This window comes from Nicotiana sylvestris, chromosome 3 (genome assembly GCF_000393655.2).
Source record: "Nicotiana sylvestris chromosome 3, ASM39365v2, whole genome shotgun sequence".
Taxonomy (NCBI): domain Eukaryota; kingdom Viridiplantae; phylum Streptophyta; class Magnoliopsida; order Solanales; family Solanaceae; genus Nicotiana; species Nicotiana sylvestris.
In genome coordinates this window covers 139,321,947-139,339,229 of record NC_091059.1, presented here as the reverse complement: position 1 = coordinate 139,339,229, position 17,283 = coordinate 139,321,947, and positions in this window count along the sequence as shown.

Here is a 17,283-nt window from a genome sequence, read left to right as displayed (position 1 = left end):
TCCTGATCCGCCGGCACCATTTCAATACGATCAGGGATCCCCCATTTGGATTTGAACGCTGTGAGCGCCGCAACATCCATCGTGGAAGGAACGGGCTCAGTCTCGTCTCCAGCAGGGCTATTAAAGTCAGTCCTAGCCTTCCCCGGGCGGGGGACCACCTCATCTACTGTTGGAAAACCCACATCCTCCACCTTCTCCACCCCCTCTTCGATTAGGGATGCATTATTTTCCGGAACCGGAGCACCAGTAGCTCTATTAGAGTTAGAAGAAGCACTAACCATTTTCCTGTTGATTAAAAGAAATGAGAGTGACAAGGGAGAAAAGGTAGATATCACAGCAAATCCTCACAGAAGCAGAAATATGAGAAACTGAATAAGAAGAAGAGTTGTAAGAGTTTCTTGAGCGATTGAGAAGCGTAACATTCAATGGAAGATTCTCCCCTATTTATAGGGATATGAATGCCCTAAGCGGGAAACTCAAACACCGCCATTTAGAAAACGGAACGGGCATGGGAAATGACGCAATGCATAGAAAATGTGTGCCATAATGACGCATGAGAAGTATTTATGATATCCTGAACTGACGTGGTGGTCCAATTCTGAACTGACGGAACGATCCGACGCAATTCTCAAAACGTCATGTCACTACCTCGCCTTGAGGTGCTCGCCCCTCGCATAAAGCATTCAGATTTCTCCAAATTTTTGAATCAATAGAGTCCGCCCATCGAGCTCAACAAGAGCCGACCCCAATGGGCGGAGGGACTAACTGTATGAGTCAAAATCTGACCGGACAAAAATCTGCGGGGAAAGGAACGACGGAAGGTTACTTGGAACTGTTTGGGATATCTGAGAGGCGAATTGGATATGGCATTTTAAGGGGTCAACCCGTAATATAGGCAATTAACTCAAATACTATGGACAATGACCGTTGGTTAAGAGAGAAGATCTAGTATATAAACTAAATGAGAGGACGAAGAAGGGGGCGAAAAAAAAAAGAAAAACACAGACATATTCTCTAAAGAGAGGAGTCATCATGATCTTCCTCTCTCTATGAAGGAGAAGGAAGCAAGGAAGCTCGGATCTTCAACGTAGATCGTTAATCTCATCACACCCAATGTATAGGGTTCTACCTTATTAAAGATCGGTGACATTCCCATCCATGTATTCCTTGTTGATTGTTAAATATTATGGAAATCATCATCTTCTTCCCATATATTGTGATTTAATGAATATTGCAGTTAAATCTTATATGTGTTATGCTTGCTTACCCTCATCTTCTATTATAGATCTAGAATAAATTATCGTTGGCTAAGATTTACCTAAAGTTTTCTTATTTAATTAGTTTAGCAAAAAGTTCAATACTTTTTGGTCAAACGGTGTGCATATATATTTTTAGAATTATTGTTAGTGATCTTAAAGATTCTATATGGATGTTATAGAGAGGTAATTTTACAAAGAGCATTCTGTTAAACATGGTTGTTGTTGTTGTTACAAGTAAAAAAACTATTATAGAGAGGTAAATATAACTTAAAAATCGTTCTGAGGTAAACTTGACTTTTACAATGAATGAGTGTTATACAGGAATGTTGTTATAGAGAAATCTGACTGTATTAGATCATAAATGCCGCCTAAATTAGGTGATCGAATATTGTTCTATTAGCAAATTATTACTCGATTGGATTCAGCTTGGGCTCACATGGGGTCAAGAGAGTTCATATGAACCCGCTTTGCCGGAAAATTATATTGTGTATATAGGTATATTTTATCCTTCTTCGAACAAACATTGGTATAAAACATATATTGACCCTGCTTAAAACAATAGTAGAGTCCAACCTATTGCCAAAGTGGGTTCAAAATTGGCAAACTCACCTGTGTTCTAATCTGGTCAGCAACATGTGCGCATTTTTTGTTGTTGTACAGGACACAAAAGTTTCTTTTCACTTTTTGGGCTAGAAAAGCTTACTTTTCTATATATCAATACTATATTAAAGCACAAAGGATAATCATTTAATTAATTTTTTAATAATTAAAATAATTATTTAACTAATTTCCTAATATATAGGAATAGTCATTTAATTATTCTTCTAATATTTAGAATTTTGACTTTTTTAATTCCTTTTAGTTCTAGAAGTCCTGCATTGATCAGTTTGTAATACATTTCGGTTTAGGAGGGTTTTTTGTTAATAAATTTTAATAGATTAATCTTTACAAATTTATTATTAAATTCTAATCACTTCCAATACCCAATAGGAAAGTTTTAGAATGTGAAATACATTGAGTTCGTTAGGATATAGTTGGACTGTAAGGAAGAAATAATCAAAAAGAAGGGAAGCTAAAGGCAACAAGACACAATAAATTTTTTTCCTTCGTGAGTATTCTATAATTAAAATTGCAATGAGAATTTTACCTAATTAAAATTTACCTTGTATGGAAAGTTAGAAATTAAACCCTCTAAAAATCAGTCGTAGTAACGTATAACTTGGCATGTACTTAATTATTATAAATATATCTATTTTATCTATGTCAAGAATTAGAAAAGAATTCTATATTTTCAAGTTTTTATTTATTTCTTTTTGATAATTTGGAATGACCTGGATCATTTTTGAATGACTGGATTATATAACCATAAATTTATTATAAATAAATGAAATATATTATATTCTAAATATACATTAGTTATGATATGCTTTGTAATTTTGAATTGACACTCGTATTCTTAAGCAAAAATTAATAAGAATCCCACTTGAGTTAGAAAATAAAATCTACGCAAAATACTCCTCTCCCTAAGTTGTCTGTATTTTAAACATATTCACACTATTATGGATCAATTATAATTCTAACAATAATAAAATACTATAATTATATAAAACACTTTTAATAGTCAAAACAATATATAATTTACATGTAGTGAGGAATCAATCTATACAAAAGTGGGAGAAAAGAGAGAGATGAGAGACAGCTTTGGATACAAATTTTATATTGATTAACAAGATACCTTTGAATCACTATTTGTATTTATATTTATATTTATCTATGCTATATTAAAAGCACGAATGCCCTTAGCGAAATATCGTTCGCTTTTTTTACCCTTAAAAATATATTTTTACACCGGATAAAATAGTAATTTAAGTTATCTTCCTAATATTTTGGACTTTAAAATCATTTAAAATATTAATTATTAAATCTTTCCTTATTAAAAACTCCTAATATTTTGGACTATTAATCCCACTCGCACAATGACACAGCCCAAAAGACACAGTTTGTTTCGACATCCAATTCTAATTTTAATTCTTCTCTTGTATACGAGAGGTATGGAAACTAATTACTACTTTTCTCATGATACGTTCATAACTTCATATCCATTAAGCACATAGGTATATTCTTCTTTCTCTTTATTTTTGTTTTTGGCTTTTTTAACCACTTGCCATCTTATATTTTTTTATTACTTTGATGCTTGATTTTAATTAGTGTTCAATTTTTCTTTAGTGTCCTGCTTTACATAACATCTTATTTTTCTTATTTCGATTTCCCAACATCTCGCTAGGTGGATTCGGCTTGGAGAAGGTAAACATAATCCGTATATAACTTAAAAGGAGTTGCATTCTTCGATTTGTATAGATTTATCAATGTTGATTGGTTTTTATTTTCTATATGACTTTTTGGATCTTCTTTGTGCTATTTAGGGTAATGATTTACTTTAAAATCAGTTGCATTAGTTGTTGAGGACCCTATGTTTTATAATAGAATCAGTAATTATCTCTCAAAATGTATATGCACCAACTTTGAGAATTATATTGAACTAATTTAACTAATTATTTATTAAACTTAGTTTTGTTGTTATATTTTCCTTGAACAATACATATTCAATTTTTATAAATACATCAAGTGCAACATAATTAGCCTAAAATATTTGTAACATTTAAACCAGTAAACATGTATCGACTGATTTAAATAGACATTTTTGGAATAGGTGGTGTGTGCGCATTATCATTTGTTACTAACATACATTTTTTAAAAATAATTATGTAATTTTTATAAAATTTATACTGTAGAGACGAAGTAATCTATATGCTATATTAAAAGCACGAAATTAATTTGATGTAAATATTTGATGCGAATAAAAAAGATTTAATATAATGAAAAAAGGGTTGGAATGTGTTTATCTCACAATATCAAATTCACATATCAAGCCAATCTTGTAATAATAACTTTTTCCTTTAGTTTTTATTTTATAGTGCAAAAATATTTCGTACAATATTTATTTATGTGATTTTTAAAAAGTTTATATTTTTTAGTATGATATACACGCGCAACGCGCTTACTCTAAAACTAGTTCATACAAACTTGAGAGAATCTAAAGTAAAAAGATCATGGACCAAAATGCATGCACATATAAAGTTAAATAACCAATTCTACCTTAATCAAATCACTCATACAACTGACGTCTTTGTACAAAAATATCAATACATTTTTATAAATAAAATAAGATATAATTCTATTACTACCATTACCATTAGACTCTAACTCGACATCAAATTATAAAGTACTTAAGAAAGGAAACCTAACAATTGCACGAAAGTTAAAAGCACATCTTCTTATGATATAAGAGAAAGATTTTCGACATGTCTGTTTAAAGTCCTTTAACAAAATGTTAAGGGTATTGTTGTCTTTTCAGATCAACTAATGAAACGTGGCCTTATTTTGAAACTAACTAGCCGCGTATCCTTTGGCCGTCGTTGCCTGGTTCATCGCCTTCTTCATGGTCCTTTCATCTCTTTCTTCGTCGCGGTGCTCGAGCTAAATATGTTTTGTAAGTTTAGTGTTTTTAATAATTTAGTAAACCTCGGGTGGTGCTCAGGGGTAATACCCTACACTAAAGAGCGCCTACATGTGTATCGTCGTTGAGTGAATTGCATGGAAGAATTGCTGCGATGGCTGTTACATTTTGGGATCAAGGCACGTTGCAGTAGATTCTGTCAAAAAGTCGAAATTGCCCTTAAACAAATAATAAAAGACAATAAGAGAAAGAATTTCGATATGTCTGTTTAAAGTCCTTTAAGGAAAAGTTAAGGGTATTGTTGTCTTTTTAGATCAACTAATGAAACGTGGCCTTACTGTGAAACTAAGTAGCCACGTATCCTTTAGCCACCGTTTCCTGGTTCATCGCCTTCTTCATGGTCCTCTCATCTCTTTCTTCGACACCGTGCTCGAGCTTAATTAACTAATCCACTTGCCTTCGCCGTTTTCATCAAACGTCCCTCAATTATTTCCTCAACTTCTCTTGCTAGCACGAATTCACCAGCGCATAGATTTAGCGATCCGAATGATTGTGATTTCGATAAGTGGTGATCTTATGTCTTTTTTGCTTATTAGTGAATAATCATAGGGTTTTCGCTTATTCATACCATTTGTAAATAATTTGAAGTTTATAGAGTTTGATCAGCCATTTTTATGTAAACCCTACTGAAAAATTTAAGCTCTATTTATCCATGCCTAGATCTGACCAGAAATTAAAAGAAAGTGGTAAAACATGTGGAAGAGAAACAAAGCTGAGCACTCTTCTACGCCTTTTGTTCAAAGGTTGATATTGTATTGAGAAAAAACTGAATTTACATTGAAGGTGACGTGGCATGACACGAGGACTGGTCAAATGGTCAAAACATGATGATCAGTTAAGAGGCACGAGTGACAACAGATACGGGGAAAGGAAAGCTAAATAGGCACGAGAGGCAATTCGAATAATACAAGCTTCGTACCTATTTAGGTCATTTAAAGCCAAGAGATCAGAAGGCATTGCAGACATGGATATGATGACGAAAAGGAGTCCAAATTCAATATTAAATATCCAATACGTTAGAGAATTGGTATTAAATAGGAATGATTGTGTAACGTCTTATTTAATGTCATTTATTGCTCATAATTGTCTCATTAAGACTAAGGTATTACTCCTTTACTTAGAATCAACTATAAAAGGAGGAGGTCTCGTTATTTGTAAGGACAGAGGATATCATCAACATTACATTGGAATACAAACCTATTTACTGCTTATTTGTCATTCTCAAAAAGTCTATTATTTCTTTTTCGTCTCTTGATTATCAGTAGCCCGAATTTCTATTTGTCTTTAGCTTTGACCAAAGAATCATATTTTTGGTTAAACAAATTGGTTCCGTTACCGGAAAGCTGATAATCTTTTCTTTGAAGCTACATTTTATTCGTCTTTATCAACATGTCAAACAACAACAACAACATTAACAGTGATAACACATTGGGAAACCATGAAAATCAAATCCATCAAAATCAAGGAGACCTACCGAACATTGACGTGGTTCCCTCCCCTCCAGATTCACCACGTCAATCTCGTGAAGGCACTCCTACTCCTGAATCCCGTGATCAACAAGAACAATTTGAACATTTTGAAGGAGGTGCAAATGAAGCTTTACAAAAGCTAATTGATGCACAGGTCGGCAAAGCTCTTCAGGCTCTAGTTAGTCGATTGCATGGTGCACCACCCACACCAACTCCTAATAATAATACATTGGAGAATCCTCATTCTGATCTTGTTAATTCTGGAAATGGAGGAACCACCAGTGAACCACAGGAAGGGGGACCAGGTAATTCAAATAATTCCTATTTACAAAATTTAGTACTAACCTTGCAGAAACAGATTAAGGAACAAAATGAGCGTATTGAGCAAATCCCTGGAGTTCCGCCTGTAATAAAAGGAGTAGACATGGACAAATACTCACAACAACCTTGGAAGCCAAGTGCTGCTCCCCTTCCAATTCCGAAAAAGTTCAAAATGCCTGACATCCCGAAATATGATGGTACTACAGACCCACGTGACCACGTGACTGCATTTACAACAGGCGTGAAAGGCAACGACTTGACCAAACAAGAAATTGAATCAGTACTGGTCAAGAAATTTGGAGAAACACTCACCAAGGGTGCATTAACCTGGTATTCTCTTTTATCTGAAAATTCTATTAATTCTTTTGCTGAGCTTGCAGATTCTTTTATTAAAGCACATTCGGGAGCACAAAAGGTTGAGAAAAGGATGGAAGATATTTTCAAAATCAAACAAGGGGATTCAGAGTTGCTTAGAAACTTCGTTGATAGATTCCAGCGTGAAAGAATGACTCTACCCCGTGTACCTGACAGCTGGGCTGCAATAGATTTTGCAAGTAATTTAAATGACAAAAGTTCTGAAGCCACGAGAAGACTCAAAGAAAGCCTTCGAGAATTCCCTGCAACCACGTGGAATGATGTTTACAACAGGTACAGTACAAAACTGCGAATTGAAGAAGATACCGTACCTAAGTTTCATCATGAAGAAGAGGGCGGTTCCAGAAGATCAGAAACCGAAAAAGATCAGGTAAAAACAGGTACGATCCATATATGGGACCTGCAGGAAAAGACTCACGGTCAAAACAAGATAGCCAGCAATATGATCAAAAATCTAGGAACAGGGAATCTGGTTCTTCATCAAGATTCAGAAATGATCGGAACAGACAAGAGTCACGAGATGATGACAGAAGTTTAAAGGCAAGGTTCGGCGGATATAACTTTAATGTCACTACCTCCGAGCTCGTGGCTGTTTTGAGAAGCATGGGAGATAAGGTACGATGGCCAAAAGAGATGCGGTCAAATCCAAATAGACGCAATCTAGATCATTGGTGCGAATTCCACAATGATCACGGGCACAAAACTTCAGAATATGGATTCTTACAGAGTGAAGTGGATCATCTATTGAAGCAAGGGTACCTCACTGAGTTATTTAGTGAAAAGGTAAACAAGCCTATATGAAAATAGGCAAGAGCCACCAAAGCCTCATTCACCCAAGAGAACAGTGAATGTGATAAGTGGGGGAGAAGATATTCACGGCATAACCTACACAGCTTCCAATATGGTTTCTAAAGTAACAATTACATACGAGAACGGGTACGGCAGGTTTTAGAAAATGAAAGTATTTCATTCGATGATGCAGATACCGAAGGAGTGATAACCCCACATAATGACGCACTGGTAATATCTTTACTTGTACATGATACTAATGTAAAACGAGTTTTGATTGATCTAGGGAGTTCCGTAAATATTATACTACTAAGGGTATTACGTGAAATGCAAGCTGAAGACAAAATGATACCCAAGGCGCATACCTTGTTAGACTTCGACAATTCAAGTGTGGTAACAAAAGGAGAGGTAATTCTAACAACTTTTGCTGCAGGTGTTGTTAAAGAAACTAAATTTCAGGTAGTTGATATGAAAATGGCCTACAATATGATCATGGGGAGGCCTTGGATCCATGATATGGATGTTGTTCCATCAACTCTACATCAAGTTATTAAATTTCCATCACCGTGGGGGATTTTTCAAATTCGAGGGGATCAGCAAACAACCAGGAGTATCAACGCTGTAACAGATACGGGCACCGTAAACAAAGAAAAATAGCAATTACAGGAAACAGTTGAAGGTGTCGGCAATCAAACCTCAACTGAGCGAGAGAAAACAGATTTATACTCGAGACCTGATACAATTCAAGAACCTGAGGAGAATGAAAATATCAAAACAACCATCGAAGAACTCGAGGCTGTGATATTATTTGAGCAGTGGCCTGAACGGAAAGTTTGTGTTGGAGCTAATTTAAACTCAAACATGAGAGGTATGTTAATTGAATTTCTAAAATCTAACGTGGACTATTTTGCTTGGTCCCATGCTGATATGACAGGGATACCACCGGATGTGATGACTCACAAATTAAACGAAGACCTATCCTTTACACCAATAAAGCAAAAGAAAAGAAAGCAAGGAGCTTTCAAAAATCAGGTGATTCAAGATGAGGTCCAAAAACTATTAAAAATTGGGTCAATACGCGAGGTAAAGTATCCTAATGGGTTAGCAAACACAGTTGTTGTACCTAAGAAAAATGGTAAGTGGCGGGTTTGCGTGGATTATACAGATCTTAACAAAGCCTGCCCAAAAGATTCTTTCCCTTTACCGCATATAGATCAGTTAATTGATGCAACTGCAAGACATGAATTTTTGAGTTTTTTAGATGCATATTCGGGGTACAACCAAATTAAAATGGACCTCAGTGACGAAGAAAAAACTTCTTTCATCACAGACAAGGGGACTTACTGTTATAAAGTAATGCCCTTTGGTCTCAAAAATGCTGGAGCAACCTATCAAAGGTTGGTCACCAAAATATTCCAAGAACATTTAGGAAAAACCATGGAGGTATATATAGACGATATGCTCGTCAAAACCCAGCATTCTCATGATCATATTTCTCATTTATCTGTTACATTTGAAATTTTACGAAAATTTAATATGAAACTCAATCCAGAAAAATGTGCATTTGGGGTTGCCTCAGGCAAATTTTTGGGCTTTCTCATTTCTAATCGTGGTATTGAGGTAAATCCTTCTCAGATCAAAGCAATAGAGGAGATCCCTGATATCCTTACAAGTAAAAAAGAAGTCCAAAGGCTAACGGGAAGAATTGCAGCCTTGGGGAGATTTATTCCCAAATCTTCAGAAAAATGCTTTAAATTTTTCTCCGCACTCAAAAAGCAAGATCATTTTGAATGGAACGAAGATTGCCAACAAGCCCTTAGAAATTTAAAAGCTTACTTGTCAAATCCACCATTATTGGCAAAATCAAAAGAAGGAGAAAAGCTACTCATCTATTTGGCCCTGTCAGAAGTTGCGGTAAGTGCTGTTTTAGTCTGTGAGGACCAAGGTAAACAATCTCCTATCTATTATGTAAGCAAGTCTTTATTAGATGTTGAAACACGATATTCACAACTAGAAAAATTAGCATTAACTTTGATCATGGCATCTAGAAAATTAAGACCTTATTTTCAATGTCATCCCATTATTGTAGTTACTGCTTTTCCATTACGAAACATTTTGCATAAACAGGAATTGTCAGGGAGGTTAGCAAAATGGGCTATAGAATTAAGTGAATATGAAATCATTTATCAACCTAGGACTGCTATAAAATCTCAAGTATTAGCCGATTTCGTAGCTGATTTTATCCAGGGGATGAATTTAGAAGTAGAAAAAGAATTACAAGTTTTTAATGGTACAAACCCGGGGACTTGGATTTTATTCACTGATGGTTCATCTAATGTAAAAGGAGCAGGTCTGGGTATAGTTCTCATACCACCTACGGGTGAAACTATTAGGCAAGCTATAAAATGTCATTCTATAACTAACAATGAAGCAGAGTACGAGGCTGTAATTGCAGGTTTAGAATTGGCAAGAGAACTCGGCATAACACAAATTATAATCAAGAGTGATTCTCAACTCGTGGTCAATCAAATGCTGGGGACTTATACAGCCAGGGAAACTCGAATGCAAGAATATCTCGAAAAGGTACGGGAACTAATAAAGCAATTCCAAACTTGGAAGGTAATGCATATCCCAAGAGATGAGAATGTGGAGGCAGATGCTTTAGCTAATCTCGCACCTGCAGCTGACGTAGCAAATAACGCAAATGCTTCAGTCATACATTTATTTCATTCCGTTCTCGAACCTAATAAGAATGAGATAAATTTAATCATTTAACATGGGATTGGAGAAACAAAATTATTGTTTTTTTACAGCACGGAACCGTGCCTAATGACAAAGGGAAGGCACACGCGCTTCGCAAAAAAGCCGTTCAATATTGTTTATATCAAGGAAATCTTTATCGAAAGATATTCGGTGGACCACTAACAAGGTGTCTCGGACCCTCTCAAACAGAATATGTGATGAGGGAAGTACACGAAGGACATTGTTGAAATCACGCATGGGAAAATGACTGGTAAGAACATTGATTCAAGTAGGATATTATTGGCCTAAGATGGAAGAAGAGGCAAACAACTTCGTGTCCAAATATGATAAATGTCAAAGATACAACAATAATATGCACAGACCAGCTGAGTTACTACACCCTGTTATAGCCCCGTGGCCCTTTATGAAATGGGGAATGGATATCGTAGGTCCACTACCACAAACAAAGGGTCAGGTAAAATTTCTACTTGTACTCACAGATTATTTCACTAAATGGGTAGAAGTAGGAGCATTTAAACAGGTATGAGAAGGAAGTTAAAGACTTCATATGGCAAAATATAATATGCCACTTTGGAGCACCAAAGGAGATCGTGTGTGACAATGGACCACAATTCATAGGAGCTCAAATCACAGAATTTCTTCAAAGTTGGCAGATTAAAAGGATAACATCTACGCCATACCATCCAGTGGGTAATGGACAAGCGGAATCCACAAACAAAGTCATTATCAACAACTTGAAGAAGAGGTTACAGGATTCAAAAGGTAATTGGCCTGAGATATTACCTGGAGTACTATGGGATTATCGTACAACGACAAAAACAAGCACTGGAGAAGCACCATTTTCAATGGTTTATGGTGCGGAAGCCTTAATTCCAGTTGAAATAGGTGAACCAAGCACACGGTACGATCGGGCAACGGAGGAATCTAATGATGAAGAGATGCGGGTCAACCTTGATTTGCTTGAAGGAAGAAGAGAAGCTGCATTGATAAGAATGGCAGCACAAAAGCAAGTAATTGAACGATATTACAATAGGAAAGCACGCCTCAGATTTTTCAAAATTGGGGACTTCGTGCTTAAAAAGGTGTTCCAATCTGCAAAGGCTGCTAATTCAGGAAAGCTAAGTCCAACGTGGGAAGGACCATACAAAGTTCGTGACATTGCGGGAAAAGGAGCATACGAGTTAGAGACAATGGACGGCAAAGTTTTACCCTCACATTGAAATGTCGTCCATTTAAAGAGATATTACTTCTGAGAAAGTACCCACGGTCAGGTATCGCCATGTTAAAATTTTTCTTTTGAATTATTAAAGTTTTACTAACGATTTTAGATGCTAGGCAAAAACCCTAACTCGTGCCAAATGATGAGTCACGACCTACAAGGCAAAATGGAGTATTCTAAAATTTCCAGCCCAGGATTACAATTAATCTGATGGAAATACACACAAGTTAGGCAGTCTTCATCTATAATCGCACCTCCGAGTCCCGTATATTTTTCTATTTCAGGAAAAGGACCAAATTGAAAGAAATAAACAAGTGTTCGAGGCTTCATACTTCACCGCTCAAACATTTGGGGGACTACATATTATACACAGATATGTGTAGAAAAACAGATACGAATATCGAACAAAAGTCGGCCATAAAGAGACAAATGTTGAGAAAAAGTTACGAAGTCTTCAGCATTCATCATCGTGTTCAACAAACACAAGACATTCATCATAATGTTTTTCCCATGATAACAACAGAGTCATCTCTCAAACTCATAAACGAAGTCACCTCTCAAACCCTTCCTAATATATAATGATAGGGTCATGACTATGTACTGAAACAGGTTATGAAGAAAAATCTTGTTTATTTTATGTTATGTAAAAATCTGCAACAAGAAAAACAATTATGAGAAAGTTATAGATGTATTTTAATACATGTAATAGTCAAAAAACTTGTTAAAGTTCATGAATAAAAACATGTCAAAGTTGTTTCATACAAAACATGTGTATTCCTATTTCTTTCATCGTATTATAACACCATTATGAAGTTGAGACGTCTTCTTCATTAAGTGTCGATAAAATAAAGGGCCCTCTTTTATAATTCTCATGTTGATAATCCATGAGAAGAATCATAAAGCATTTTCAAAGGATAAAAATGCTAAGCTATTCTATAAGTCCTAGATAAATAGGCAAGAATATAATATACAGAAGTACCGATAAAACTTCTTAATATAAAAGACTAAGTACAAACTTAGTCAGCAAAATATTTGTTTTTTACAAATGCCCTATTATGATAACTGGGGACTTCATCAAAAGATCCCTTAAAGTTTCCAAAGGATAACACCACCAATTAATAATAAAAAAAACAGTAAAGTTTGAAATACATTCAACTAGTCACTGAAGGGGTTGGAACATCAGAAGTTGCAATCTCATTTTCAGGGGCAGTCACAGGCACGGTAACAACTTCTGAGGGAGCAGCAATAGGAGCGGTTTCAACTGGGCCTGGAGTGTTAAAATCACCGAGGGAAGCCAGAGTCAGGGGAGCTTCAGCTTCCATGGACTGTGTCATAGAAGTTTCACCCTCGGGAGCCGGAATTGCAACTCCAATTGCTGCAGTAGCCACTTCTTCATTTAAAAGCTCTTCTGCCCCAGGAGTTCCAAGTGCAGGAGAAGGAGTATCAACTGGTTGTTGGCTTTTTTCAATAGTGTATAAGACTTTGGCTAATTCAGATTGCAAATCAAAGTTTTCTTGAGTAGCTTCCATCAAAGCATCACGACGAGATTTTAGAAAAGCCCAACTTACCTCTATGTTGAAGTTCTCCTCAAGAAGTCCATACTCCCCTTTCCCACATAGCAAGATCGTTCTTCAATATCTGGTGTTCGGCTAAGTGGGAGTCAAGAGAAGCTTCAAGGGAGGCATGAGAACTCTTCAAAGCACGTATCTCGTCAGAGGAGATCCTTAAGTCAGCCTGAGCTTGAGTCAAGCTTTGCACTAACTCCCCTGCATATTCTTCTTTCTTCTCCACAAGTGCCTTAAGCTCTCTGATTTCTTCACTGGCCTTTGATAATTGTTCTGAAAATGAGCACTCCAAAAGCTCCTTATCATTTTCAAATTGGCTTGAAGAAGCCTTGGCAATTGCTAGCTTAGAAGTCAAACCACATTTTTGCTACTCCAGGTGATTTCTACTTTCTTGCAACTCCTCTATGGTCCCCTAAGCATTCTCAAACTGCTCCTTCCAGTTTGCTACCTCAAGCTGGGTTTCCTTGGCTATTCTCCTAGCCTCAGAGATAGCCTTCGTAGATTCTCGATCCTTCTTCTCTAGAGTGGAGATTCTTCCCATTAACTCAGTACCAATAAGATTAGCCTACAAGAGAAAGACATCAAATGTGAGAATATAGAGAGATATAAAAAAAACTTGTAAGTTAAAAGAGAAGTACCTTCAAGGTAGAATGAACTATGTCATTCATCATAGTCAAGCAACTGTGGCTCTCCATCTTCTTCTTCTCAATATCTCCGATTAGAGGCTCGAGCCAAACATCAGCTCCACCAGTCTTTCTCAAAACTCTATGATTGGCAGGAACTTCAAGAGTAACATTTCTCATAGCCATGCCTCTGTTGCTAGAACCCGCCTCTGTATGCTGAACAGAGGGAGGGGGGACAATGAAAGGAGGAGTAGTAGAAGAGGTAAAAACAATGGGAGCTATGGGAGTCAAAGTAGGGACAGTATGAGCAGATATGGGAACCCAAACAGGTAAGGAAATAGGAGTCGATAAAATAGACAAAGAAATACTCGTGGTTGTCAAAGGAATAGAAGGAATAGAAGAAATGGGAATAGAAGAAGAGAGGGGAGTTTCATCAAGAACTGGTCCAAACTCTCCACTCTCAAAACCACTAACAAAGAGATGTCGAATTGATTCATTAGAGCCTCTTGGAGTGGTATCCTCATCGGAAAGGATTTGAATAGAGGCTCGAGCAGGAGTATCTTCAACTTCATATCCATCAATGACGCGTCTCCTGGCTCTTGGCCTAGCTATCAACAAAGTATTTTCTTCTTCCTCATTCTCAGAACTTTCTTCTACAACTTTTCTTTTTGGTAGCTTGGCCCGAGTCTTTTCCAAATCAAGTGAAGTGGTTGAAGACGCTCGAATGGCAACGGCTACCTCAACTGTCATACCCCTGATACCAAATCCTGATAAAAAGAGGGATAAAGAATTAAAATAAGAAAGAATTCAATATACGACAAAGCATAAAGAAATACATACCATGGGTCTTCACTTTCAAACCATTCAAAAGAGAAATTGATTTCCAAGTTCTCGCCTCCATAGGCGCAATCTTCAAAATTGAATCTACCCAACCACGGAAGTTAGGAACATGTTCCACATCTCCCAGGGTTTCTACAAAAATCCAAAAAGAGATGAGATTAGAAAAGAAATCAAAATTCTTAAAAAAATAGATACGGTAAGAAAAAGAAAAGCTTACGTGCAAAATTCCACTTCTCAGGGAAGGGGATGTTTGTTTCACCCAACAAATCCACCGTACGTACAGAAACGTAATGACAATACCACCCTCGATCCTTGTCATCTTCGGGGTTTACCAAAACTTTCTTGTTTCTTGCAGTCAAGGTAAAACCTCCATGGCGGAATAATTTGGGGTGGTATAGGTGAATAAGATGGGAAAAGGTAAAATTAACATTGGCTTTGGTAGACAAATACCTTAAGCAAGCCACAGCTCTCCAAACAAGAGGACCTACTTGTGCTAAGCAAATTTTGAAAAAGCGGCAAAATTCAAGTATAACTGGGTCAATGGCAGGATTAAATCCCAAAGTAAAGGGATAAGTATAAACGAAAGAGAATCCAATTCTGAAAGAAGAAATTCTCTGGTTTGGGGGCAGGAATCATCATATGAAGATTACCTCTCCAATTACAATCTTTCCTAACAGTGGGAATCACAAGTTCAGTTATTAAAGAAGGATAGGTGTCAGCTTTTTCTAAATTTTTAACTTGCTCTTGGAGAGATATTCTATCATTCCCAAAAGATAAATCATTGGGTACGATTTCTTCAACTAAAGGTTCCTGAGTAGGTTCAGAAAGTTCTTTACCTTTAAAAGAGAGGGTCTTTGGGATAGAACTCCTAATACCAGAAGAAGAAGCAGAACCAGATGAACCACCACAAGTGGATCCTAGGCTCAAGCTCCGAAGCCTACCTCCTCTGCCTCTCCAATGTCTTACAGGGGCATTGGGGAAGTGATCTAGAATTGAAACTTTTCTAGGGTTAGGGTTTGGATATGACATTGTTGAAGAAGGATGAACTAAAGGGGAGAAAAGGCAAAAGTGAATAATTAATTGCTTGTTGAAGATCTATGAAGAAGAAGACAAAAGAAAGAGGGTTAAATATGTTTATAATGACAACCGTCAAACTTAGAAGTGTAATGATGGAAAGCCTATAATAAAGGCAACTATCACTTCGTGAATAGTGGGAATGAAGAAGCCTTGAAAAAGGGCGCAGAATTGCAGAACCAATCAGAAAGTGACACGTGTGTAGAGCATTAAATAAAAGGTGGCACGTATGCAAAGCATTAATTAGAAGGGACAATTAAAGCGTCAGTACTGTCATAGTATTAATTACGGCAAAAATTCCTTTTTATGAAGATCCACTTCCCAGATATTTAATTGATAAATAAATGGAAAGTGGGGGACTATCTGTATTGGGAAAAAACTGAATTTACATTGAAGGTGATGTGGCATGACACGAGGACTGGTCAAATGGTCAAAACATGATGATCAGTTAAGAGGCACGAGTGACAACAGATACGGGGAAAGGAAAGCTAAATAGGCACGAGAGGCAATTCGAATAATACAAGCTTCGTACCTATTTAGGTCATTTAAAGCCAAGAGATCAGAAGGCATTGAAGACATGGATATGATGACGAAAAGGAGTCCAAATTCAATATTAAATACCCAATACGTTAGAGAATTGGTATTAAATAGGAATGATTGTGTAACGTCTTATTTAATGTCATTTATTGCTCATAATTGTCTCATTAAGACTAAGGTATTACTCATTTACTTAGAATCAACTATAAAAGGAGGAGGTCTCGTCATTTGTAAGGACAGAGGATATCATCAACATTACATTGGAATACAAACCTATTTACTGCTTATTTGTCATTCTCAAAAAGTCTATTATTTCTTTTTCGTCTCCTGATTATCAGTAGCCCGAATTTCTATTTGTCTTTAGCTTTGACCAAAGAATCATATTTTTGGTTAAACAGATATAGCGATCAAATTAGGAAGAACTTTTTAGTTGAATTTATTTTATTTTTGGTGAAATCACTGAAAATTATAGTTATTGCTTTGACATCCCAGCTAACATTATGCAAAGAAAAAATTTTCAGTAACATGTTTGCATATTTTAAAAAGCCAAAAGTGCTCAATTTTTATTTGTTTGACATTGTGAATTGTTTGACTCAAAAGATATTAAAACATTTTTAAACAAACCAATCAATGATGAAAGGGTAAATCGTAGCTGAAGATAATAAACTCTAGGATGATAGTAATAAAGAGAAGAGAATTGTAAATATTCTTTTTCATTCAAAGTTGGTGAATTTTCTAGAGACCCCCCTTTACAAGGCTCTCATTCCTCTTATATATTGAGGAATCCCCCCTAGAAACGACATACAAAAGATCTTTTTTTAGGAATATTCTCAATGTCCCCTAATATACTTATTCTACCACCGAGGTCGTAT